The 25294-nt window shown below is 35.3% G+C and overlaps 2 long non-coding RNA genes across 2 annotated transcripts; one reads left to right on the top strand and one right to left on the bottom strand.

Moving 5' to 3' along the window:
* Positions 1–1135: 1135 nt before the first annotated feature.
* LOC110830620 (uncharacterized) lies at positions 1136–24223 on the top strand. Its single transcript, XR_015533551.1, has 3 exons — positions 1136–1315; positions 16962–17120; positions 23401–24223. It is a non-coding gene; the product is annotated as an uncharacterized LOC110830620 (long non-coding RNA).
* Positions 3158–4146, bottom strand: LOC147875189 (uncharacterized). Its single transcript, XR_015533552.1, has 2 exons — positions 4021–4146; positions 3158–3788 (listed from the first exon to the last, which is right to left on the bottom strand). It is a non-coding gene; the product is annotated as an uncharacterized LOC147875189 (long non-coding RNA).
* Positions 24224–25294: the final 1071 nt, after the last annotated feature.

The raw sequence follows: 25294 nt of genomic DNA, 5'->3' as shown, positions 1-25294 counted from the left end.
ATACATTAGTATATTTGTGATAATAATTTAAATTAATTAAGGTAATTACCATGTCCGATACAGCGCCAGCCATTTTCTCTTTCCATCGGCTATACAGACAACTCTGTGTAATATTAAATTGTTAGTAAGAAATAAAAACTGTTCAGATAAGAAACCACCTTTAACGTATCGAGAGACAGTACAGACAGGCTTGTATACACCACAATTTTGGTGGTGGCAAAGAAGTGATATTCTGTCGGGTTTTTAACTGTGTATTTAGTTGTTACCTCATGCATCATTACGAACAAGTAAATTAAGTAACACGCAAATTAGTGTCGAAACAATAACCTAATCTTAATCATTGCAAACTTCATTTGGTACTCGGTAAGTAACAGTCTCCCCCATGCGTGCTACATGCCTCGGCCCATGTCTTCTTCCTTGACTCGATCATCATAATAATATCTGATATACAGTCCAAAAATGAAGTTCCTTCTTATGCACTTAACTCCAGTGTCCTACAATCGGACTCTTTGTACGTACATCGGGAGAAGTCGAAGGGTATTTATGAATTTTGCGGTGTGGGAACATTGTGCTTCTGACAATGAGACTGTGAGACTGTTTGACACGGAGGAATTTATGTATTACTCTAACCTTATTATTATTGCAACCTGGAGACGAAGTTGGGACCAGCAGATGCTTGACAGGCTCTGAGGAACCTGAGTATGATTATCCATTGTTATTGCTAGTTTTGTAAACTCTCTATTTAATTTAATAATGAATAACTTGTGTAATTGAGACGAAAAGCAATTTAAAAAATACAACACCCAAAAATAGTTGTAAAATATTCCTTTCTACAAACTGACTAGGTTACAATTAATATTATTGGACATCGGGAATTGTTCTAATCGCCGTGGTAAAAAACTAATTACTTATTTATTCAATATTTTTGGGCAAGGATCATTTTGTAGTTCCACGCTGTAACATAGACAGAATCGAAATGAAGGCAGTGCGTATGAAGAATACAAAGCGGCTAGTGCATGCGCACCTTTGCATTATCTCACGTAAGAGCAGAAAGAAAAATAAACATGCACATATTGTCTCCTGCCCTAGGTTTGTGTACGCATGCGCAGATGATTCTGCAGTATGATAGGACAGAGGCGAGTATCGTCACACCGTAACAACGGCCAGCCGACCTGCATGCTTGGTAGCTAATCCATAACCCCTACCAGTCAGGAGTAACCGAGAAGAAAGCGACTCAGCTATCGCACTGCCGCCATGTTTGTCATTTAGCTTGACGTCACAGATTGAAATCGTTTATCAGCAGCATAATTTTCAGGTAAAATATACAAATATATAATAAAAAGTGTCACATTGTTAATAAAAATAATGAATATTATTTTATTAAATATTAATTATCCAATTACTTGATAATGTATGCCCTAACATAAGACAAATTTAGATACTAATGACATTTATACAAACGTAATGACTTGTTTCCTAACAATAGTCATGCACCTGCATGTATAATACAGACATATTTCTTTCAACACGAAAGTCATGAATTTAATTCGAAATGTGATAAATGTATCAACAGATTCTAATTGAATTAAATACGACTAGTCGTATATTCATTTTATTGCAAAATTGCGTAGAATTCAGCTTCAATTTATCTTCATTAATGTGTGGGTATGAGCTATTACATTTCTGGCTATTAGGACCTATTTGGAAAATAAAAAAAAATCTACAATTTTTTTAGCAATACATTTTCAGACGTGACTATAATAATGGATGTACTTTACAGTTTACAGAAGCAGACACTTACCAAACATCTATAATCATAAAATGTAAAAGAAATGTACAAATTTAGCTACTTCAAGTGGAAGAATATTTATATCAAATTAGGAACTGTAATATACGAAATAAAATCTAAATTCTTTTTAACGTTGAAACACTAGAATTTTCCTACCGAACTGTATTTAAAAAATAATTATTTGTACACCCATCTAAAACATATCGTGAGATCACTTTAGTCTCAAAATTTTTAACACCTGTAATAAAGTTCAAACTATGTTCCGGAGACAATTATGGCAGCGTGTGTTTAAAATTCATGACAAAAGTATACATTAGTTCTGAAACCGAATGAGATAAAATTTGTGTGGAAGTGTTAGGTGTTTTGTACACTTATTTAAACTTACAATGCGTATAATAATGAAAATATGCAACATGAACGAGCACATGTCTGTAACAAACCCTCGTATCTTTTTAGTTATGGTCAAAATCAAACGTTTTGAATTAGTTTTGAGCACCACAAATTAACATTTATATTTTACTTACATTATTTTTAAGCCTAAGTATAAATTAACAAACTAAAATTTTAAATAATTTGTATAGAAAATAGGCCTTCAAACACATTTCTTACCCGTAAAGCGAAATGCCGAAATTTTTGCCCTGTAGAATACTTTTATTTGAATTATATGGCAGTTTTATTTTACTTGAATCTTATTTACATTTTATGGATATTATGTTTCTTCGTAAGCAACAACTTGTTATTACGGCCTTAGGACCTTTTCACTTAGTGTCTGAAAAAACAAAGATCACAATGTAAAGAAGCAAACTGCGGGCTAAGGCCCATGCTAAACGTTCTATAAATAAATTGTAGTAAAATTTTAGATGTATCATTTATAATATTTCTGGTGTCCTAAATACTACACTCTCTATATTATAAAACCATACACCAACACACAGATTTTTATTAATAGTTGGTCACGTTATGTGATACTATATGTGTATCTAGTTAACCACGAATCAGGTGTGTCAACTTTCTGTCTGTTTAGGGCAGCTTAGGTAGTAGAGGTGACTGTTCTGGGGGTCAGCATAGGGATAATTTCGCGCTCAAGCAAAGTCAGGCCATAATTTTTTCATGTCTTCCCACAAGAACACAAATTCAAATTTTAGTGAAAGACGTCTGCACTTTACTGAATTAAAAACATAACACAGATGTACACAAGTACTTGTTTGACACGCGTTTAAAACTTCAATTTATTAACACTAGGGCATTTGGCACCACAGATCGTGTGTAACTTTAGGACTGAACAGGGCCTCACTAAAACACTAAAGAGGACTGCGATTTTGAGAGCCCATCTGTCTGTAATTGTAGACATAACTGCAAACTTATAACTCAGCTTAACATATTTAATTTAAGTATAGTCATATTACATATTCAAATAGGCCTGTCTTAAAATGTCAATCGATGCACTAAAATTATGGTCAGCAAAACAATTCTAAAATATCACCTGTATAATTTTTAAATGGAAATATTAAATTAAGTATAGAATACTGGATTTCGGTGAGATAACAAGTTTCCAAACTTATATTTACCACTTTCTTGCTCTGTAAAGAAACGTGATAGAAAATTCATTGAGATAGAAATGGCTTTCATCCTCTTGGATCTCCAGTTTACCAATTACAATTTAAGTGCCAGGTTTCATAATGTTTTGTAACCTCCGTAAATGACAAAGCTTTTCTAAATTGCAAACAAACTCAGAACTCTGAGACATAAACTATTTTACCAAGGTAAAGTAAGATAGTGTGTTTTAATTTCTTAAGGGTGTTTTGATGTCCATATGAGTATAAAATTTTCCAAGAAGTATATAAAGTTGAACCAGAAACATTTGTCAGCACTTCGTTGTATTTAATTCAAATTCCAGGAAGATGATTAACTGGTTTTGTGTTAGAATCCGAGTAAAGAGTTTATGTGGTCTCTTTTGGCCAGGCGCTTCAAACATCTATTTAGAAGTCTCCGACACATTCTGCAACAAAGTATTTCCTTTCGCACTCTTTCTTTCTTGTATAGGTTTACATAATGTAGAAGAAAGAACACTGAAAATTGATAATTTTTAAGTTCTGATTTGTAACTTTTTAATACACTTTGTATATACGCGAATAATCGTCAAATTACAATAATAATTCGTGTTATAATTTACTGTGGTTTTAACATTTTTCGATCTCTAGATTCCACCTCACTGGCGTAGCTTCGCTAACCTTCAGTGTAGGTCACTTAAGAAGATGGCTGTTTTCTGGGTTGTAGAGCGGTGTAATTTCGTAGACATTTACCGACATTACAGAAGTGCTGGCTCCTTATTAATACTTCAACAAGTTCTTACTGCATCTTCAAGGCAAATGGTTACATTAATTTAAGTGTTATTCAATACATTACAAATAACAAAATAATATTATAAAAATTTAAGTGTGGCTTTCGATAAAAATAAACGAAAAGATGGCCCTAGAGATAACCTTTAAAGGTTGAAAGATTTCGAGTCTAAAAGAAATAATAAATTTTGTTGCTGTAATCTGGCGATTACATTTTTAAGGAAATAATAATTATTTTTAAACTGGTACCGATTAAATCAACAAACCTTGAGATTTCATAAATAAATCAGAGCAATGGAGCTCGGAGATCAGACTTCGGGCCCCGAACCTACAGAATAATGCAAAACAGGAGTAATGCATTATAAAGACCTATTACAATTTTTGGGCTACGGAATATTATATCACCAAACTACAGTGGCTGAGTACTATAAGGGACAGATAGATGTTATGGGATCACTCGGAAACTGGAATCGTGTGTTCTAAATCTGCTTCAGGCATGCATCTGTGTCCGTCCTCTTCACTGCTCCGTTATCCTGTGCAGGTATAAGACTAGTGAGCGGCCGATCTACATCCAAACAGTCCTACCAAATGCTAACAAATTTTATTTCCGATTTTTTTAAAATTGGAATGGACCACATGATCTAAAAGAAGAAGACAAAGCAAATAAATCACGTTTATACACGTTATGTAATAATATGAATTGATGAAGAATCATTGGTTGAATACAGTAATTTTGTAAGATGTTTATGTTATATTTTTAACGTGTACGGTAGCCATTAAATTTTCTAAGGATGTTGTTCAGTGCAGTGTCGTCTCCTTTCGAGCCCTCAGCGACAAATAAGAAAAGAAGGAAATACGTCATCGACTAACATGTTCACAATTTCATTACAAATTTTCACGATGCAATTATTGCATTAAATATTTGACAAATAAATACACCTTTTTTTTATTAGCAACTTAAGAACATTCCACGAATAAAATAATTCCATTTTAGAAAGACAGATGGAATAATATTCGATCACTCTCACTTCACTACTAAACATGTAATACTGACTTTATGTATGAGATTGTAAATACGATATTTGCTTGATTTTCTATTCTTTATATCAGTTGTATTCACAACACAGGAGCAAACAACTAACATATTTTCACTTGTTTGTTTCCTGACAATCTGCGAGAGTAACCAGGTACATAAGTACTTGCCTGTGCACTCGTACAACCTCTACATATATGTATGTATGTCCTGTCAAATTTATTGTCGAGTATTCTTATTACACAATTCAGACTACATTACTATGTGGGCATAAATTATAATAATTCGTTTGTTTTAATTTTACCAAATCTCAGAATGGTGACTGTAGTTTAACTCACAAGAGAACATGACGCGTAATTGAAAATATAAAGGCAGGGTTCATTATAAATTAAATCGTAGGTCAGGTTTGCATGATATTAGCCTACGAAATAGTGCATACAGAGAGTACTCATGTTATGCAACTGTGACCACATGCAATCGATGAATTAAAAACTGACATAAAACACATTTATTTCCGTCTGGCATGTTTCTGCCGGAATTTTTTTGTAAAACTCACTGCATCCGGCGCGTCTCACGAGTTTCTTGTTAAAATAAAAACAAAACGTATGGTAAATTACGATACAGCTACTGGTGGTACGTTCTGTGTGGTCCTTCTCTTATGCATTTCATTAGTTCTTTACAAACAACATGAGTGACTACAGAGTTCAAAGTCTCTCAGTCGTAGGCAAGTGAATGGTTTTTACAAAGTGACGCTGACAAAGAAGGACCGTTATAAAACAATTAATAAGAAATGAGATATTACAAAAGCTTGTCTCGGTCTAAGTTTTCTAGGAATTCTCAACGATCTAATATTTCATGTGGTACTTTTTTGTTGTAAAATTATTCCTAAGAGCTTGAAAGTTAACGGAATCATGCAGTGCACTGCTGATGGAGCAGACGTACAGAGGTCATTCTTCTAGCTGTACCTTCTTTAATAATCCAAACTCAACGTCTGTGTAAAAGCTGTAAGCTTCTATTGATTGACACGCTCAACTGTCTTTTGTTTACTATCTCTTTTCTACCTCCAGCAAACCTGCCTAATAGTTTTTCAGTAAGAGTTCATAAAAAACAATTTTCTGTCATATTAGAACACGTTTAAGGAACATGTACTAATTCTTGATAACTGACAGTTACTCAGCTGGTCAAAAAATTATATGGTACCAGAAAGTTCATTGCCATGTTCACAGTAGTTTGCTTCTACACCTTTTTCTGAGTCTCATAAATCTATTCATCACCTTCATAGTCTGTTCTTCTAAAATCCATTTTAATAATATCATCTGCTGCACGATTAGACATTAAGTATTTTCAATAACTTCGTTTAGATTTTCATATTTGCTGTATTGAATGTTATCACGGCAGCTGCTTAATGCATCTCCTAATTCACCTAATTTATTTATATTTAACCATGTCAGATGTTAAGGAACCGGATGCAATAAACTTAGTTTATTCTTTTCTCCCAAAGTACGGCACTGTGACATACCATTGCGATAAGGAATGCACTTTTGATGTAGCAAACAATACTATTCGTTAGGTTGCAAATACGTGTACATAACAAGTTTTAAGATTATAGTCTCAATGTTTATTAAAATTCTCTACATGGTTTAGCCTTAATAAGTCATTTTCTGGTGGTTCTCTTTAAGTGGTCGTAACGAAAATTTTCGTAATTTCTTAATTTATGTTGTACCTACACCGTCATAGCACAATGTCCGATATTGTCCGGTATCAGATGAAAGAAAAGTACAGCTACCGATCGGACAAAAATGTCTTTCCGATCGCCGATATCAATGTCTGCTATCGGATGGTTGGCAATGAACGGTCCGATAATTTTACGGTCTACGTTCTGTAAACAGTGTAGGCTGTTAACTGTGGAATAGTTAGCAGAGGCTACGCACCATTTATGGGGAATTCTTCCTGCAACTTTTTTAGTTTTCCGAGGTGTAACAGGTATAATAAACGAAGTCTTTTCGTATCCATCGTGCTTGAATTGAAAAGAATAAAGGCAAATATTGCACCGTGCATTAATATTCAAGAGGACGTACCGACATTTATATCAACAATACAGGAGCGAGTAAACGTATTGATCGATACCGACATCCGACAGGTAAAGTATGGAATTATGTGAAAGCGCCGTTAGCCTCACAGAATATCTCGAAGCCAAGAAACTGTACATTCCAGTCACAAATATTTCGGAACTATGTAACAAAAACATGCAACCTTATGGTACACCTAACGGGACGAAAACAAGGCACCTAGATCTATACAATGTCGTTAAACATGAGTAAAATTTTATCGCTGTTTTACCACTTGAGCGATTCACTCCATGTTTCGACTTATAGCTCGTTCAGCAGTTCGGTGAGGGCTACTGCTAAGCTACGGGTTGGACGACCGGTGTTTAATTTCCTGCAGGGGTAGAAATTTCTCTTTTTGCCTTCGTGTCTTGCACGGCTATGGGGCCCACCCAGCTTCCCGTCCGGTGGCTATCGGGTTCATTTCCTCGGGCGTAAAGCGGCCGGCTCATGAAGTTGGCGACTCAAATTTAGAACCAAGATACGTGAAGCTCTGCCTGTACTCCAATATACCTCTTCATGGCATGTTACCTAATTAAGCACCGGGGACAGCTGTGCCTTATTTGGTCATCATCAAGTGGACTTCTGCAGCTTCTTACATAAACATGCAGGATCGTAAATTGTATGGATTTACAGTGAAAGTAGGAGCGGAGTTTTTTAAACAACTCCTTGTAGTTTGTGGTAGTTTGTTAGGCGTACATTACGTAGCATGAAATAATTATATGGGCAGGGTTATGAGAAAGCTGTTGTAGCGTACTGAAATGTGCTAGACGAGCGGCTGCATGTGGTAACTGCGGAAAATCACGCAGAAACCCTACTATGTTAGTGCAGATATATATCCAAACCGAGGTTTGAACCCGGAGCCTATGCAATGCATAGCAGATGTTCTTATTTTCTTCGTTATTTGGAAATAATTACTTATTTCCAAATAACGAAGAAAATTAATGAAGATCTTTGCAAAATGTACTCTTACTTTGTTCACCAAGACCATCATGGTTTAGAATGGTTCCGATGTCTACATTGGTTACAAGATTACAATGGTAAACTTGGTTTTTGTAGATTCTTTGGCCACCTTGGTAACCATCGTTACCTTACGGTCAACTTGATTACCGTCATTACCTTACGTTCACCTTGCTCAGCATGGTTACCATGGTTACCAAGTTGACTCCTGCGGAAAAGTAGACGGAGGGATAGGTAGGCAAACATGGATGGGCTTTCGTGCATTTCTTCCATCATCCATTTCGTGCAAAGAAAAACGCATAAAAATTGTAATGGAATACAGTCAAGTTCAGAAATGAAGGTACGAAATAAGGCAAAAGATGATGGAAGAAAGGGCGAAAGACAGAACGGAAGATGGGTCATTACTTCGAATACCTTTTGTTATATGAAACAAAGTAACAGCGTCTAACTGTTGTTCTGCGGAAGTCTATAATACAAAAAAATTGAAACAATTGGCAATTTACCCTGAACAAGAACTGTGTAAAATGAAGGTGTCTGTCTTCTGGGTTGTTGCGCTGTAATCTGGTTAAGTTCAACGATGTCTCAGAGCTGCTTTCTGCTTCCATCATCAGAGCGATATGTGCAATCTCACGTATCAACTAAAGTAACTCCAGGGAGCAGATTTCTTCTTCAGAAGGTAATATATAATTAAAGGGCCAAGAAATTCCCAGCTTGTTGTCGAATCTGAAGATTTATTACGGTTATAACACTCTTCCTCTGCAAGTTCAATTTTAATGTTATCCTCTCATTTACGCCTAGATCTCCCAATGCTCCTTTACCTTCAGGTTTAGAAAGATAATGTCCTAATATGAAATAGAATTCGTGAGTGATAAACCATGGGAAAAACAGATCATTCTTTCACGTCTCTGAAATTAAACTTTTGTGTTAGGAACGAGAAATTTCATACGTGTGAGTCAAAAACTTTACAGTATTTGGCATGCATAACTTAGGGAAAATATGAATAATTGTTTAGAAATAAATATTACTCTTTTATGAGTTCATGCGGAGGCTCTTATCATGAAGAATCTTAATATACAAGTAATTAGCAGGAAGCGAAGTCCGATGGCGTCTAGCCGCCTGACCTATGGTACGACCTGAATCTATGTAGGCTCATAGCTATCCAGTCGTGGTCACTAAAATTCAAGCTGGAATAATCGTAAATTCTGTGCATTTTCCTTCTGAGTTTAGAGTTTCCGTGGCAGTTTTTCATAAACATCCTGTAAAGATTTTCACTGTCAACATATATTGTACGTATTTTTCTCGACATTCCTAACAATATTTCTTATAAGACACAAATATTCTATATAGGTCTGTTGGTTAAAAGAAACAGACATTTATGGGCAGTATTGATTATACACTGCACGCAGTACATGTCTACAAATAGGGTTTCTTGAAACACCCTATATTTAGAGTGGGGGTAGGCAGGTGGTGTATCAACATGAGGTGTTGTTTTCATGTATTTCAGGCAGCAAAAAATAAATAAAATACACGCAGAAAATGAGAGAGGAAAACAGTAAGACAGACACAACACGCGGCCATAATAAGACCATGAAAGTTTCTCTCGTTCCAAGGCTGTTTATCTCTCATATTGTGTGGATTTTTCTTGTTTTTATAAAGCTCAACATACACAACAGGAAGACATTGGATTCTTGTAGATATAAACCTTGTACCAAAACCAACTGCATATACTGATTCAGTAAACTTGAGGGCGAGCTGTGAGATGAAAATCTGTGAATTTAATTTTTCAATGAATATTACAAGAACAAATTGGGACTGGTATAAACATTCTGAGAAAACACAATTTTCTCCTGCAAAGTAATGTTATCTGCCGCAGCCTTCTTACTCGAAAAAATAAGGTCGGGTGATAATGCGTTCTTTAAAATTAAAACCGCATTTTGTCCACAGCTATCAATGTCTAATTCTCTAATTAAATAATATCATAATATTCTGCATTGTGGAAAACAGTTTTATTAATTTATTATTCATTATGCAAAGGTTGCCACATTTAATAAGGATAATAACAATACATATATTTATTTTTCCAGTCTATACACAAAACTGTTTTAAATTAATGTTGTTAAAATTATTTATAACATTTACAATATAAATTGCATTATGTTATATTTTATGGCGCCATAAAATATAACATAATGCAATTTATATTGTAAATGTTATAAATAATTTTAACAACATTAATTTAAAACAGTTTTGTGTATAGACTGGAAAAATAAATATATGTATTGATATAACACAAACATGACGCAATTAAGATATAAAAAGGATAATAACGTTCCGTAAATTACACACAGTACCTTAAAGTGCATACCGTGTCACTAGAACACGTTCATATATAGTAAGACTCGCGGGTCGCATGCAGCTCTCGAAATAAAATTTGCCAAATGGAAATAAATAGTCACAAAGCTTAATATACTGTGAATGGAAAAAAAATACAGGCCTAGTACACTCGAGTTACGAATAAATATTTCTCTGACCCAGCAGAAAAGTTCAATGCCTTCCCCAGCTTTTTCAAGTTCACACAAAGTTTATCCACCCTTCAAATTGAAATTATTCAGTCTAAAATATGAAATTACAAACCAATGAACTACAAGTCACTGGGTCTCTGATGTCTACCTACCACTAGCAACTAATTTTGATGAAGATAAGAAGGTAACAGGAGAGTGCTTCGGCTCGATTTTCCTACCTGGAGCCTGATGATTAATGACGGTAATTGTAGTTTATTTAACAACGCTATCAGTAGCTCATAATTATAACGACGAATGATAGGATGATTAATAATAGCTAATTCAGGATAAACGGTCTATGGACTGATGATTGAACAACCCGAGATCTTCCGAATACGATGTTTGGTCGTCTAAAGATTAAAATATGCTGACATAGCGGAACCTCTTATTTTATGACTTAATGGTGTGAAACTTGGTCTCACCTTCAGGAAATAATGCAGAATGAAGTTGATTGAAACAAAGTGCCCAGGAATTTATTTGAACCCAAGAGAGTGTAAATAATATGAATATGGTGAAAATTACTCATTAAAGAGCCTCATAATTTGTTGCAAATTTTAATAATTTTGGTTTTACTTTTATCAGCCGCAGCATTGCAATGTAATATTGAAGAAGAGGGACGAATATTAAGCCACAGTGAAATCTGTGAAAATTTTGTGCTTTAGTTTAAGCTGCTTGAACCTTATGGGCTTGTTCTATCCATCTATCTGCTCGTCTTTCAGGCAAAGACATCGTGCTGCCTTCCATCGCTGGTCTTTGAACTTAACATTCTGCTTGAAAATTGTTGAACGTTATTCACGAAATTTGGTATGGAGGCCACTAATAATTAAAACAAACGTGACACATGCTCAACCAAGAAAAATGAAGGATGATTTTCCGTCACGATGCTATCTTCCACGTTCTTTTGGAAAGACTGATAACTTTTCTATCATCTATGACTTAATTGCCCCATCGTACCCACAAACATGTAACTCGAGAACGGCTGAACGGATCCGAACATGTACATACTTCCCAATTTCCACTGCTCGGTAATATTATTGTGACATACTCAAAATTTCAGTTGAATTACTTCATGACCAGCGATGACATCATTGCCCGTGATGTCTACACCGATAAAGGCTTAATAGATTATCATTAAATTTGATATCTGGGATATGCCAATGCAGTCTAGATAAAATCGTATTCTTTATTTTTTAACAATCATTCTTATCTACCTGACGGATGCCCAAACTTGTAAGGAGAGAGGATGAACCTAGAGATGTCGTTATTACCCATGATTCAGTAATCATCCATGTTGCCATCTACCACCGCCTATATGAAGTATATTACATCACAGCCATCGGTTGTGACTTAAGATCAACTTCGAATTTGTTATTTGCAGAGCAGAGTTGTAAAGGCCACAGTTTACAGATGTAAAGACAAACCTCAACTAAAAGATACTTTACCTTCACTTTAAGTTTCATTTCATTTCGAATTTGAGATTAGAATCTAGACAAAATCCAAACCAGCTCTGGCTTCCCCTTTCAGCCTTGTATTCAAAAAGAACAACGTTCTTTCCGTGGTATAAATCGACCGGAATGTGAAGCTAACAACTCACCTACTTCTAATGCTGAGTTTAAGAATGCGTGTAGCTTTACCTCCACTCCAAAAGCACCAAAGACAACTTTACTTTACTGTACTTTTACTTGATATGGGATTTTATTCTGTACCTAGTTTGCAATCAGAAATCTTTTACAAGTGTTATATCTTTAATATTATTTATATTTAAGTTTCATAAACTCGATTATTTCAGTCTGAATATGTCACAACAATATTATATTACACTTTATTCGAACTCTGTGAGCACCTCAAGTGATACAAACATAAATTATTGTTGTAATTAGAAGGCGCATTCTTAATTTGGGTCACAACAGTACGTACTTTGAAATACAAAGAAAAATGTGATGTTGGTTTTCCTCGGCAAAGAAAAATCTGCTTATTTCGTAGTGGCCTTTTGAGTTGTTTACACAATGGTTAAGCAATAAAACATTAAAGAAGCACATCGGAAACATTTATTTGAATTTGTCAACTGGTAAAAATCGTATCTTCTAAACATAAACAGTTACTTTAATTACTACAGAAAAACAGTAAAATTCCTTACCTAAAAATTTGTTAAAGAGTTGTAATATTTAGAAACTACTAAAAGAAGCATGGAGTACTGTACTAGCTTAAAGGATGTAAAATCTTTGTTAAGTTTCACGGCATTGAATCTGGTTTGATTTGAAATTGTCCTCAGTATTGCTGCTTTTAACACCTGTAAATTATGTAAGTTGTAATATAGAACTCTTAACACGCATAGTTAGCCACACTGGAAATTATTTATAGAATCAAACTGAAGTATTTGTTTATTTTGTTGTAACATCACACTAAATAGCATCTCAACAGCATTCCGTCACAGCTAGGTTTAATATAAAAGATTTTCGGTGTGTCCTCAGGGGAAATGAACGTAGTTTAAGCCATATGTTTTAAAAAATTCAAAGATTGTCCCGGTTATAACTTAGATTGTTTCTGCGCGTACTGTACTACACTATTCCGGCCACGCTTACATGTGCAAAGAACGGGAAAACGTGTTATTTGTAGCAGCTATCACGGAAGATGAAAAGAGGTTAAGCCTGGATTCTGCTCAGAAACTCGGCATCACTGAAACAGATTTTTTCCTTCTTCCATTCCATAGCGAAAAGAACGAGACGAATGAAAGAAAAAGAAAATAGGAGAGAATATCAAGAGAGGAATAACATAAATGATGAAAATATATAAGAAAAGAGACGAAAGGACAATTTCTTAAAATACAGTCTGTGTCACCTCATTTCGTTGGATGAGGGAAAAGAGTCAGAAAAGCATAAAACAGATATTCAAGAAGAGAAACAAGGAGGACTGACTGAGTTCCACGGCGTTGCCCGAACATCCACGTCTCTTCCTGACATAAACCAAATGCATGGCACAGAACGTATACGAGTAACTTACAGTCTTCTTCCTGTAAATTCTTTCCAGCTGCTGGGTAAGTCGCTGTACCAACTCCATAGGTTTTATAGCATGGGTAAGAATGATTCGCACACTGAAATGGGAAGGGTAAGAAATGAACGTTTCCGAAGTTTCTCTACTTTCTTCTTTAGGATTCACAAAGACCTGACGTCCTCACAGCGACAAATATGAATACGACTCTCTTCTGGGCTGATGCGTAGTGTATCCTGGTAGAAGTTTACCGACGTTTCAGAGGTATTTGCTGCCCCAAACAAAACGCTATATAGCAGAACAACCCAGAAGGAAACGATATTCAAAAGCCTAATCTGTATGGCCTCCTGGTCGTGCTTGTCTCAAACCCTGATAAGCTGAAGTGAATAAAAGTGAAATATTTATTTTGTTCAAGAGCCAAAGCTGTAAATCTACTAAATATATGGGTATTAGAAGAACATGTGTCAGCAGATATCTTGTTTGATTAGAACACACAATGATACACGGATTCAGTTTTGTTAGTGACGTTGTTGGGTTGTGTATTTCATTGTGACTGTCGTCATAAACAAAAAAGACTACAGCTCAGAGGTCACAAGATATGAGTGACAGAGAGTAATAATAAATTATAGCAACAGTTGGCGAAGTTGTCCTTTCCGTTTTACGTCACAGCCTTAGCTTCGGAAATTGCACAGTGTTTTCCACTCTTTGAAGTACTGATTGCAGAGGTCGTAATTTACGTTGAGTGCTAATACTTATTTTTAGCCTGCGTCTCCCCTACCCTCACGCATTCCAGTCCTAGCGCAAGCGACCGCCAGAATCTAGGTTTCAATGCCGCTCTATTAAATTCATAGCGGAATCATATTTGTTCCAATGCCATTACAAGTTATGGGCAATGTTTGAACCTGACGGATCGAAACTGCGTCCATCCTTTTACTCCAGAGATTCAATCCTGTTAAAGATTTTCGCTGCCTTGTTTCTTCTGAGACGAATCATAACAGGCCTATCTCATAAGGTAATGACGTTAAGCATGCCGGATTAAGATTTACAAAATCTATTCAACGTACTTCCATGCAAACGACATTTCCATCTTGATTCACGTTTTAAATATATTATAATATGTGCACTAGTCTAAATGTAGAATACTTTCTCCTTCTGATCACTTGTGACTACACTTGAGAGATTTGGGGTTCAGACGGCGGTGAAGATTTCCACGATCTTCTTCTGGGTCGGGAGACAACGTGGACTTGTAGGTCGATGGCAACGTTTCGGATAAATATACTGCCTTCATCTTCAGGACAGGGCTGCGTTCCTGTTCTTCCGCTCCTACCCCTCTTTCTATGATCACGTGACTTCATTTTTTCCTATGAACATTTTCGAGCTATTCTGATCACTTAGGCTGAAACGAGGCCACATAAAAAGCTGTTGTTCTATGAAATTTGCCACGACTACAACGATAACATAAGGGGACAGGAGAAGGCGAAAAAATAATGAATAAACACAAAAGGAAGTTAATTTCGTATTTAAATTTTGATGATTTAGAGTACTAGTGGAATTTCTGAAGCAAGCAATAGCAGAAATTGAAAGAACTCGTTGAGAACTGGTTCTGAAACAAGTATTCGTTGTTTGCCTCTTAGGCAATAGCACAGATTTATTACGTGACTTCGGAAAACAACACAAATCAACAGGCATGAAACGCGATCTTCTGGTGCCATAGAAAATTCGACCACTTTCTTAAGCTTGGATGCGGAGAATCTGTAGTCTGGTCGTCATTTTTACCAAACGTGACTTAGTGGCTGCTGTAAGTAACAAAATGTTACTACAGGTAGTGACTACTGGATATAGATTTTCTCTGGACATTACGATATTTGTCTCTTAGAAGATACAATGTCTGAGAGTTAACCTGAGATATCTGAGACTCTGAAGAGCCGGTATATCAATACAGTTTGTTCAAAGCACAAATGAAAGTAACATATGCAGAACAGACAACTTTAAGTTAACTTGGATAAGTTCTGTAACGCCGTTGTTTAAGATTACAGAATTTAACAAAATATTAATCAGATTTCGTGGTCTGTGTTCATATGTTACGAGTTTCTGTAAGGTTTGAAATTGAAAAAGTAATTTTAATCCAGTTTCTAATGCATAATTTCACATCGTAGTAGAAGGGTCTCGGTTCACCACACTGAGTACATAATATGTTTCAAATTTAGTAAAAATTCGATTTGTAGGTTCGTTCGCAAACAATTTTTTTAAATGTATCATAATGCATCAACCACAAAATGTTATGAAGATGTTGATTTGGTTCTTAACTTCCTGATTCTTTAAACCCATGAATAACATCGCATTAGATGTGTTTGTAAATACTAAATTATATTCAACTCCATAATGCAGAGTCCTTCTTCAGAAGCCGTGTTCCCAAGAATCCGCCACAGGCAGTTAAATTGCGTCTACCTCTACCATCCTATTCTTATATGATACATTTTAATATTATATCCCATGTTAATGTTCTCTCTTGGATCCAAATATTCTCATCAGTCCTTGTTCCCATAGTTTGTACTGACCTAATCCCTTCTTACATAAGCACTAAAATGAACCGGTATTATATAATATGCATTTAGTATAATATAATATAATTGATTCAGAACTATATACAGAGATCTGTGGCCGCCTAACACCAGGTTTTCACGGCCACAGTCCTTACATATGTAGCACTATTAGCACTACTTCTTACTACAACTATTCCTTAATCTCTAATATTATTTACATAACTATTTCTTATTGCCCCCGTGCCTTCTATCCCAGTGGCAGTTCTAAATTCCTAATTTTGACCTGTCTTTTAAATCTTACTTTATAGAACAGGAAGTTCCCTACATCCCTGACCTCCGTGTCATTCGTAGTGCTTAAAATTTTCTTGAAGGCCAAGTCTTCACCAACGGTGAACCACTTGTTCCTCAGGAGCCGTTCCCTCCACCTCCCCGTTTCCGTACACTTTAATAGTATGTGAATATCGTTCTCTTCCGCCCCACATAAAGGTCAATAATATGCATATAAGAACAGGATTAAATATTGTTGACAAATTGTTCTCACTCCTCATAGAAGGACGAAATGCAAATGATAACAGTTTCAGGGCACAGAGTATTCTATTTAATATTCTATGTTTATACGCTGAATAATATTTCTGCTTTTCAGACTATACGACTTGCAGCTCAAGACAGTGCGTTACAACTCCAGCTAGTATCCAGGACAAAGAAGTGAAAACTAGTATCAGTCGCATCTTATCTTCTCGACAGAATTTGTGGTGGAAGTCAACATAATTGACGGTGTCAATGGCTGGCTCTTGTGATTACGGTAATGGGCATTCCAATTACATAGAAGGCGGGGAATGCCTTGGCTACCTGAGAGTAATATTAGCTTTTCAATAGGGACTGTTACATGGAGTGAGTTAATACCGGGTCTACAATTTATGAGGCTGCGGTCGTGCTTGCATTGCGTGGTCGGACGGCGCTCTGTTGATGTCGGCGGGAGTCGTGCGCGTTTTTCCGGTGGGTGACCGGCGAATCAGTTTCAGTGCCGCTAGTAACAGCGAACTACGAATATTTCTCGTCTCTGATACATGTTATTACACTAATTGTTCTTACCTTAAATCACAAAAGATGTTCAAAGTGACTTCCTTGTGCTTGTAGGCAAGCTTCACATCTCGTTAACATGTTTCGAAATACTCGACGAAGCTCTTCTTGGGAAATTGCCGAAATCAATTGTCTAATATTTTCTTTAAGTGCTTCTGCAGTGTGCGGATTGTTTACATAAACTTTGTTCTTCAGCATGCCACACAGGTAAAAGTCGCACGGGTTTAAGTCTGGGGAACGCGGAGGCCACTGATCGATAACTTGTTCACGAAACACTTCTCTTAATGCTAACATCGACCGATCAGCTGTGTGAGCTGTAGCACTGCCTTGCATGAAGAAACCGTAAGTCTTTTCTTCAACGGCCATTTCTTGAAAAAAGGGTCTAAGTATTAAATTTACATAACATTTACAATTTATCCGCATTATTAATGTAATAACATGTATTAGTGACGAGAAATATTCGTGGTTCGCTCTTGCTAGCGGCACTGAAACTGATTCGCCGGTCACCCATCGAAAGAACGCGCACAACTCCCGCCCACATCAACAGAGCGCCGGCCGACCACACAATGCAAGCACGACCGCAGCCTCATAAATTGTAGACTTGGTATATCGGAATATGGGCATTTAGACTCAATATGTTAAATAATTAAGTATTTGAAAACAGAGAAGAGTACGGGTAGTGACCAGGTTCAGAGACTCCTTCCTTCAGAGTTCCAGATATAATACACTGCCACGTTCTTATTACTAATGATATACTTTCTTTAGAGTTCTTCGCCGCGAAAATACTTATATGATGTTGGTTAATTCACAGAAAATTAACCACCATTTTCAAAATTAATCTCGCAGTAAATATAATGTGCAGGCTTCTACATATATCAAGCCCAATAATGTCTGTGAATAGGATATCTTATATTTAGATTAAATTCTCATTTCATCCTAAGGGAGTAGACTTCGCGATAATGCTACTTGTTTAATCCTCGAATAAATAATTAAAGATTAAATTCTTACTGGATGAAAATGATAAACGTCTCCATTACAAAGGCCTACTGTCATTGATGCTTGAAAAAATAATCGTTGTGCACTCAAAGCAATTTTGCAATATCTATATATTTACTCTAAGAATTTCTTTAATAACAGAAAACCTAGACGTTTCTCACACAAAATTATGAAGAACGTTATAGTTTGTGTTTATAATTACAGCCAAACACAGAAAGTTACAGCATACTTCTCACATACCACTCATAATCTTGTTTATTTATTACCATATTACTGACATTAAATCGTACTTTAGGAGCGTTAAAATAAAGAAATACATCAGAACCTCTCAATAATCAAACAATGATTTGCTTACTTATGAGAACAAGTAGTAGTTTTTAATTTTTATTACCTTCATAACCTACTCTGATCCATTTCTTTGAAGTTCTACCCTGTACTGGTTCTTTGTATGATCTTAAAAGTTAGACATTCATTAAAGTTATAACATAATTATCTGCTATTGTTGTCATTATCAAATAACTCATGTCTGTTACTATATTATTGTCATAATTTTTGTTCCCGAATAACACAATCTTTATGTTTGAAGATTTTATGTAATTCGATTGCACAGAAACGCAGAGATTCTAGTCGGTATTTTCATGGGCTCAAGAAATAAGATAGAATATAATAATATATAAATTTTAAAATTTACGTTAATACCAAATTTTGATGATCTTATTCTTCATAAAGACGTAAGTTAAGCATAAAACACGACACATTTACTTAAAGAAATGAACGAAACAGTAGTAACGTAATCTCGGACATACCCTTTTTCTAAATGGACTTCTTATTAATAAAAAGTATGTTTTTCTTACAGCGTTTACTGTCCCTAGAGTAAAGTAAATTGTCTTCCGTCCAGCTAAGTTTTGCCATTATTTACATTGTCTTCACGTTATTTGTTCCCTTTCTCATATTTCTGTCCCACTGTTGTCTGAAGTAAATGGCTTACGACAAAGCTCTGCGAAAAGTTTCCTAGTCCCAGTTGACTGGACTACCTATCGCTTGAAGGACTGCAAAAATGACATATGGGAACGGATTCGAGAATTCATTCAACTTGGTGAATTCAGTAATATAAGATCCTGATAAAAACTGCAGGTACTGAAGTTAGATGTAAATTGATCAATAATTGACATCTGTCTGGTTCCACTACTGGTTTTGGTGGGGAACCTCATCATGGTGAAGGATAACATTAAGGTGAATATTAGCAATATCCGATATTCGGAACCCACTATCAGAAAGTTGGTAAATTTGTCTTTGCGCCTACCTAGCGAAAGCACATTTCAGCATTACTGTAGTCATCTGCATGTGATAAAGCTGCAGGCTTGCATTCGGGAGATACATGCTTCGAGTCTGTTATCCGTATTAAGAAAGTTCGTGTTTCTCCTTTGTGTCTTCAGGAGAATGTGGATAAACAGGGTGTTCAGAAAGTCTCCATACGGTAAAAGTAGCTGCAGGTCTACATCTTACAGAGACTGGCTACGTGATTATTTTTGTTTAAGTTTTTAGCTCAGATAAATGGCTGTTATGAAGTGTTCATACATGTTACACAATATTATTTCTAACACTTTTTGTAAACAAATATAAATAATTGTTTTGTTCTCTACTGTATAGAATATTTCTAAACGCCCTGTAATTTCTTAAAACAGATCACAACGGCCTCCTTAGAAATCCCAATATATTCACCAATCATGATTGTCTTTAACTTGATTCTACTGAACGTCATCACTTGAATAAATGTCGTTAAGTAACCTAAAGAAACAACCAAGTAACATAAGCATCCACGTCCACTATGTCGTTCAGAACCGTGGAAATGTACAAATGAACTTCCTTGATTAACGTTTCTATTCACAATAGGAATATCTGATTTGGTTACGTTTCCAAGCGGGTTACGTGGAGAATTCAAAATCCACTGCATAAGATTCGATAACATTGAAAAAAAACATGTGCTGTCGAGTGTACAGTATACTCTATTTTAGCATTACAAATTCTGTAATAGATACAAGAGTCTGTAATTTTTACACACAATATTCCTACTAATTAAGAACTAATGGTTGCTGCCTACTCCTTTGAAAATACACAAAAAACCTGAGTTTTAAATTTTATGTCGTCATAAACAGCTGCCTCTAAATTATATTTTAATGAATTTATATTTTCATTTCAGGAACTTGAATGTTTAATGTTCCAGGTACGTTAAATTAGTTCTCAGTTCTGTAAAAGCAATATTGATTTGTTTGTTAAACATAGGTTGTTCGTAAAATTGAACATAAACCGGATCATTAATCCATTAATCGTACAAACGAAAAAGTGGAAACGTCCGTTGACATTCAGTGAGAGATAATATCTGTAGTATCTTTATTAATTACTCCTTATTTCTCTCATTTACCCCATTCGTACCAGTATATTATTTCCTTCCATTTTTGTGTTCAATTCTTCTGATCTTACAAAGACAATTAAAAAGGTCAGAAATTACGTATTTAGTATTCTAGGCACCAGCATTATAAATAGGCTACTTCCAAAGGCTGCCTCATGATAGCAGTATTTTTCAAATAGATCATACTGCCATCTACATAATTACTGAAAGCGTGGTCAGTCATGCACAACGGAGACATATTATGCGCAAAACGTTTTGATATATGGACATAAATGTCATACAAAGCTATGAATACTGGCGTTAAAAATTCACCCCATAATATATTGTGTAGAAACATTTAAATTACGTTTTGAAGTAAATAAGATTTGAAATAAAATTGTACGCCCTGACGTAAGCAATATGTAGAGAATAATATTACATTAACATTTGTAGCAGCCTGTGAAACAAGTTAGTGACGATGGGGAAATATAATATACGTTACGGAGTTCAAATTCTGAAGTCGACCACGTGCCTAAGTTGCAACTTTGGATCCAAATAACCAAATTAAATTCCTAATTCAATTTTATGATGACTGTAATTACAAAAGTTTATGCAAATGAAACTGAGGTTCGGCGGTAATATTAGTAACTGATGGAAAGGAGCCAGGTGCCCCCTTTCTAGGGGCCTTATATTTAAGAGGAACAGAGGACAGAGGCAGTGTGGCATGCAGAATGTACGCCTGTAGCCAAGTGTTCATACAAAAACTTTTCCAGTTCCGCATTAGCATTGCGGGTTCCGACTGTCATCGACCACGCTTGGATATTTGCGCGGTGTATGCCGTTTTCCAATGATGCTACGTTTTATATGGGTTTAAAACTTTGCGTTGAAACACAAGCCGAATGTAAGGTAGGGCAGAGATGTTCTTACATGTCTCCTGTACACTGAGCAGTACAGTCACTTGGTTAAAAATGTGGATCCCATGTTGCCCTTCCAAGTGATTTAAGTTTTATCGATATTTGCTGTAAATGATTTTCCTCAGTCATCTCAGGAAACCATCTAAGGAATTATAGGCAACTGTCGTCCATGTTTTCCAGTAATTAAAATAAACCACTACTTGTTAAATCATACGGCAACGTGGTAAATTTATCATTTATGATGTCCAGAATTATCACTGCAATTAAAAACATCTTTACCCTTTAAATCACAGGTGCTACATTATGTACCACGTAATTTGACATTCAAAGAGCATTATGATCAAGGGTTGTATGAATGTGTTTTGTCTGCTTCTCAAAGTAAACAGACATTATTTCGCGAAACTGTGTTAACCAATCAAACTTTGTAACTGATTAGTACGGAATTTGCCAGCTATTAAATAAGGATGGCGTTAATGCTGTTATGCAGAGTACAATATAAGGAGCTGTGCCATCAGCTGCTACCCGAGTGTAGCTTTCTTGAGGTCTTGGATGTGAATGTAAATTCTGAAATTTATAAATCACCAGACACTAATAATATTTCGACAGAATTTATCTAAGCAGGAGATACATCAGACGGCTACATTGCGGTCTGGGATCCACAAAATTATTAAACTTATTTAAAATAAGGAAGAACTATCAGAGCAGCAGAAACAATTTGTTATTATATTTATTTATGGAAAGGATGATAAAACTGGTTATAATACTTGTCGAGTAATATCGATGTTATCAGCTTCATACAAAATTGTTGGGCCTATCCACATTATTCCATCAACTTTAACGCCATAAGTAGACAAAATAATTGGGGATCATCAGTGTGGATTTCGACGTGAACGATCACCTATTAATAATAATTTCTGCATTCGACAGATGCTAGAAAAATTGGGACAATACATCAGCTTATCATAGACACGAAGAAAGAGGCTACAGACTGTTATACGCAGAACCACTTCACTCTATAGCGTAAAATAGATTCAGAGACTAATAATCACATTAAAATACACAGTTCTGAATTTTATGGATGTAAACAGACCGACATCTCTTCTCTATTCAGTTTAATTCAGTTTTTTCTGTTATTATTTTCACGGCTTCCGAACGTCATAGTTGAGTGGTTAACTCTACTGTTCGTCTCAGTTCGAAACCTTGGCCTGGAGACCGGCTATTCTGACTGCGGTTTTCGTACTTTTTCTCAGACTTTCAGGTAAATGCCTGGACAATAATTGAAATTATTCCATGGCAGCTTCTATCCACATCATTACTGATCATCCCGTCATCCGACGCTATATAATGTGATACTGAAACCTTCGTTAAGTGAAATATAAATAAAATAAGCAGATAAATAAATAAAATATTTCTGTTGTAGTACACAACATACATAAGTACATTCAAGACCTTACTTGTCTCTCCGAATCAAGCCTGATAAAATTAAGTAGGATTTTAGGTTTTCATGGCGGTGAGTCCTAAGATGGCTGTTTTTTTCATCAGGACGATCGCCCTGATGATGAAGGCAGCAAATACCTCTTAAACACCGTAAACGTCTACCAGATTACACGGCGCGACAAACTTGAAAACAGCCATCTTTAATAAAAATCTCATAAAAGATCTAAAAGTTATATACTAAATAATGATTTTGTATCTCTTTTAAGATTGGCAGTAACTACAAGAGACAGAGCTCCTTCATAAGCTAACAGTGGATCACCTGCTCAAATGTGTTATTGAAATTCTATGAAACTGAAGCCAACAATTATAGGTAATGCTGTATAGTACACAGCGAAGCATACCGTTCACACATGACGAATTCTACCAAAAGGAACAAAATGTGGCATCAGCAGTAACTCATACATTTAACAACAAAGTAAAAACTAAGTGATCGGGTTCGTGGCGGTAGAAATAATATTTGTCTAACATGTTATAATATAGCCACTGTAGCTGACATTGGAATCACAGCAGCACGTGTTTAGTTCCTATCCTGAATCATTATATTCCATTTTATATTGCCACAACCTCTTTATAAAATAACGATTTTATATTATTAATCCGTGTAGAGGTACCGCAAAAGCTAGTTTTCCACGACATCTAAGGAACAAACTTTTGTATATACTTGATAGTCTTACATCAAAGAGAATTATTAAAATATTAGGTTTAGCCTTCCAAGGCATAATGTTAACTATATGCTCCACAATATACTATGTATTTTGTACTCATGGGCTTCACATATTTCCAATGTAAACACTTTTTTCCTTACACATTATTAACCACTTAATCTTTGTCATGGTAAATGTTGTTTTCTTTACAGCACTGACTGAACTGTTAACTGTTTAAGAAAGCTCTAACCTTAAAGTGTCTGTGTATAACCTGTGAGCACTTTCACTTTTTCCTTATTACATTTTTCTTAGATCCAAATTTTCTTTACGGAAACCCTCAATTCCACACACACTTAAGCCAAATAAAAGCCAATTTGCAGTTGTGCGTATTGTATTATAGTTTTCTTATAGTCCGTTTTTGAACCACCTCTAATGTGGTGTATTTCTGAATAATTTAAATGAAAAATAATATAGTCACACAAGACTTCAATAATTTTGTAAATATAATATGTAATCAATTGGCAATAAGTAAAACATTAACCCGTCATGCTAGTCTGGTGCAAAGATTAATACAAATTTCAGTACCAGGCTTATATATATATATATATATATATATATATATATATATATACATATATATATGATTTCATACCACGATCTCAAACACAGACTCACTTCAGCCAACATATATTTCTAACAGCCAGGACCTGTAACATGTTACGATACGCGGTAAGTAATCGTGAATGCTCCATTTTCGATCATAGCTGAGTATCCTTGCAGCACATCCAAGCAGCAAGCTGACAGACGGTAGGTTTCTAGTTTATGTTACACAGACCAAACCGTAAGAGTGATATAGACACAAGATGTTGCTGAAAGGCGTACGAAGAAAACGTACTTTTCCAACTTCAGAAAGAAAAACAAGGAAATCTGATATATAAATCAGCTTGTGCATAAGCGTTCTACGAAAATGCGTAGAATATCTGGTGACATTATTCTCTTATATTACATTATTATCCTGCATCTAAAATACAAATAACACTTCTTTAAACATAAGATTTTGCGAACTGTTATCAGCTGTTTTATTTAAGTCATATTATTGTAGCATGAAGTGTTTCATTAATGAGTCAATATCCCCTGCGCTTTGCCAAGTTGTGGGAACTCAAATAACACAAAGAAACGGGAAATATAGTTTGTCAACATAAAAGGCAAATTAAACTTTATTTTAACACGTCGCGTTTTGAAGTCACATGTTTAGAAACTATTCAGTTACTGTTACTTGAATAACGAATCTTTGATCATAAATTTACTTAACGTAAAAAAGAATTAATAAATTGGCCTATTTAATCCGTTGTGTGTAAGGAACCAATTTTATACCGAAATTCTATAATAATTTTCCAAAGAGAAATTTTTACAAAAAATTATACCAATATTGAAGAATTACTGGAAAGCAGTTACT

Source organism: Zootermopsis nevadensis, unplaced genomic scaffold (assembly GCF_977971745.1).
Source record: "Zootermopsis nevadensis isolate Lab colony 2312 unplaced genomic scaffold, Znev_1.0 Znev_ptg000001l, whole genome shotgun sequence".
Taxonomy (NCBI): domain Eukaryota; kingdom Metazoa; phylum Arthropoda; class Insecta; order Blattodea; family Termopsidae; genus Zootermopsis; species Zootermopsis nevadensis.
Note: the sequence above shows the minus strand (reverse complement) of the source record. Positions and strands in the feature narration are given on the sequence as shown.